The 3387-nt window shown below is 47.8% G+C and overlaps 1 protein-coding gene and 1 long non-coding RNA gene across 4 annotated transcripts in view; both read right to left on the bottom strand.

The window, feature by feature from the left end:
* LOC116074674 overlaps positions 1-3381 on the bottom strand; it is a 12207-nt gene extending 8826 nt beyond the window's left edge. The window contains exon 1 of the long non-coding RNA XR_004112241.1: positions 2962-3381. This is a non-coding gene — a long non-coding RNA (uncharacterized LOC116074674). The remainder of the gene's footprint in view (positions 1-2961) is intronic.
* The window catches only part of LOC116074627 (H-2 class I histocompatibility antigen, D-37 alpha chain-like), a 714163-nt gene that overhangs the window by 128047 nt on the left and 582729 nt on the right, over positions 1-3387 (bottom strand). The window lies entirely within an intron of this gene.

Raw genomic sequence — 3387 nt, 5'->3', positions numbered from 1 at the left:
TCTCTCTCTCTCTCTTTTTTTTTCTTTTTGGTTTTTCGAGACAAGGTTTCTCTGTATAGCTCTGGCTGTCCTGGAACTCACTCCGTAGACCAGGCTGGCCTCGAACTCAGAAATCCACCTGCCTCTGCCTCCCAAGTGCTGGGATTAAAGGCGTGTGCCACCACTGCCTGGCTGAGATCCTGTCTTAATAAGCAAACAAACAGATAACAGAACCCCAGCCGGGCGATGGTGGCAAACACCTTTAATTCCAGCACTGGGGAGGCAGAGGCAGGTGGATTTCTGAGTTCAAGGACAGCCAGAGCTACACAGAAAAATCCTGTCTCGAAACAAAACCCACCCCACATTTTTAAAATTTTATCATGTATATGTGTTTTACCTACATGCATGGCTCTGCACCAATTAGGTGCCCATAGAGACCAGAACGTGGATCCCCTGGAACCGGAGTTGGAGCTAAAGACCATTGTGAGCCACTATATGGGTGCTGGGGCTCAACCCAGGTCCTCTGGAAAACCAGCAGCCAATGCCCTAGTTTGTTGTTTGTTTAAACCTTGGACCATCCAGCTAGGAGCAGGAAGGAGCAGGAAGGAATGAGGAAGATTCAAAGTTGAGGGTGGGCTGTGGAGCATTTGGGTAGAGTTCCTAGGAAAGCAAGATGTGGCGTCTTGGTTTCGGTTGCTGTGATAAAAACACGTTAAAGGGAAAGGGGCTTACTTAGATTATAGCCGCAACTATGGTCACGGCGAGGAGATCCAGGCATTTGGAGCTGGAAGCGGTTGGGTTACATCATGTCTATCCAACCAATGAGGAAAGAATGCAAGCTAGTGCTCAGCTGGGTTGATCTGCTCAGGTAGCTCTGTGTGTGCTTAAGGAATGCTACAGCCTGGTGGGTCAGCTGCCTTCCCATCTCCGTTAATATAAAATAATCTCCCACAGAGAACACCCATGGGCTTATCTCCCAGGTGGCATCAACAATTGACAAACACAGATATGCATCATATATCAAAAGGGTGTGCTGCTAGACCCAGGGCAAAGTGAGACAGTGAGGAAGCACAGATGAGAGGAATGGAGAAAGACAGGATCATGACTTGGTTAAGAAACCACCACATTCAGGCCTGGTCTACAGAGCTAGATCCAGGACGGTGGAAAGATAGGGTAGAGTTACATGTGCTCAGCCTGTCCTTCTGATTGGAAAGAAAGAAAAAAAAAATCAATTGTGTGTGTGTGTGTGTGTCTAACTCTACAGTTCTGGTGTTTACAGTTGTGTGTGGCCATACCCAGCTTTTTTAACTTAAAAATTTCTCAATTTTATTTATGTGTCTGTATGTGAGTACACACATGGGAGGAAGGTGCAAAAGCCAAAGAGAGCTTAGGATTCTCTAGAGCTGGAGTTCAAGGCAATTGTGAGCCGTCTAATATGGGTGCTGAGAACTGAATCTAGTCCTGTGAAAGAGAAGCAGGCACTCAACTCTGCTGAGCCATCCTTCCAGGCTCTTGACTTTAAACGTTAAAATGTAGGGAAAACATTGAGCTTTCTTGAAAGGGTCTTGTGCTTGTTGGAGACAAGAAAAAAGTTGAAGTAATGGGGCCTTGAAGAAGTACAAGGAAAGTTGTTACCACAGGCAGGTTGGCCTCCCACAGGGTGGGCCAGTGTGTTTGTGAAGGCTAGGAGGTTGCTGCCTCCATGTGGCCAGTATTAGGAATAACAAACAGTCAAGACACCTGCAAACCCCTTAGATGGTTCTGGTGAACATCAAGCAATCAGGCCCATCATCCCCTAGCTGCTTCCATCCTAGTTTCTCCTCCTCTGTATTCCCAAAGTGGGCCTTCTGCCTCCTTTCGAGTCCTGCTTCATAAGCTAGACATCTATCTTGGAGAACTTTTTTTGTTTGAGACAAGTTCTCACTATGAATCCCTGGCTGATTTGATATGAAGACCAGGATGGCCTGGAACTCAGATCTGCCTGTTTCTGCTTCCTGTGTGTTGGGATTAGAAAGGAATGCCACTCCTGCACCCTAACATTGTTTCCCGGATGTGGAGCTCAGGCTTGGAGGAGCCAATACTGGCCAGCTTTTTTGTTTTTCAAGTCAGGGTTTCTCTGTATAGCCCTGGCTGTCCTGGAACTCACTCTGTAGACCAGGCTAGCCTTGAACTCAGAAATCTGCCTGCCTCTGCCTCCCAAGTACTAGGATTAAAGGCATGCACCACTACTATCCAGCCATCCTCTTTTACTTTTAGATTTTATGTGTATGATAGAACCCAGGACTGCCAGCCCAGGGATGGCACCACCAATGGTCTGGCAATCCCTGGTTTAGAAAACGCCCTACAGATCGATCTCACAGAAGTATTTACTCAATTAAGGCTTCCCTCTGGTGACTCTAGGTTGTCAAGGTGACATAAAACTAGCCAGCACACAATGTCCTTATCACATGAGTACTGGGAATTGTACCCCACCTCTCCACAACTGCTCTTACTAGCAGGCTCTACAGCCCTAGCTTTGCTCTTATTAAAAGAACTCAAACACACCAGGGGTTAAATGAGCTGCTTCTCTTTCCACTGTTTATTATTAATGTACAAAATATACAAAATCAAAAGAAAAACTCCTCAAATCCATTGTGGTTCTAACCCAAGACCCTGCACAAAACCAACCCACTGTTTTCATAGAAAACAACTGATGCCAAGACAGGGGGAGGAGAGGACTGGGAAGGGCCCCTCCTGCTGAGTCTACCCAGGAAGCCTCACTGACAGGGCTCCTCATGGGGTCAGGAGCAAGCCCACCCCCATAGGCAGTGCATCAGGCCAGGTGTACCCGGCTAAAGTTAATGAAAGCTGGTCTCACAGATTCTCTAAAATGGCTGTGGGCAAGAGTGGCCCAACACTACAGGCTGCCCCTCTGCCAGATACAACTTCCACTGGATACAGATAGGAACGTGCCATCACTGAACCTAGCAGACCCATGATGACCTGGGAAGTAAACAGTTGCAGTCTTTTTTGAGAAAGGACTCAACAGTGACCGGCCCATGTGGGGCACAAGTAGGGGTGGCTCCAGAACTCGACTTCAGCCAATTTGAGCCCTCAATGCAGTGCAGTGGGATATACGGTACCCCTGACCACCCCCTCACCCTGTGAGGATAATGAGCTTAGCTTAGATGGTTTCCTAAGTGCAGGTGACCAACTTAGTTCCCTGTGTGTGTGGAGAGCAGAGGTCTCCAGGGCGACCAGTTTTAGGTTCTCAGGCATCGGGGCTAATACTGGAAGGGGTTTGGGGCACAGGGCAAATCTCCTCACAAAGTGAAGCCAGGCGTCTCAGCAGTCCAGCATATAGAGTGTGTCCAGTCTCTCTCCTCTCCAGACTGGAGGGGAATATGTACATCAATGCACACCATGAAT

The sequence above is a fragment of the Mastomys coucha genome, unplaced genomic scaffold, assembly GCF_008632895.1.
Source record: "Mastomys coucha isolate ucsf_1 unplaced genomic scaffold, UCSF_Mcou_1 pScaffold3, whole genome shotgun sequence".
Classification (NCBI taxonomy): domain Eukaryota; kingdom Metazoa; phylum Chordata; class Mammalia; order Rodentia; family Muridae; genus Mastomys; species Mastomys coucha.
This window is presented reverse-complemented; position numbering and strand designations above follow the sequence as displayed.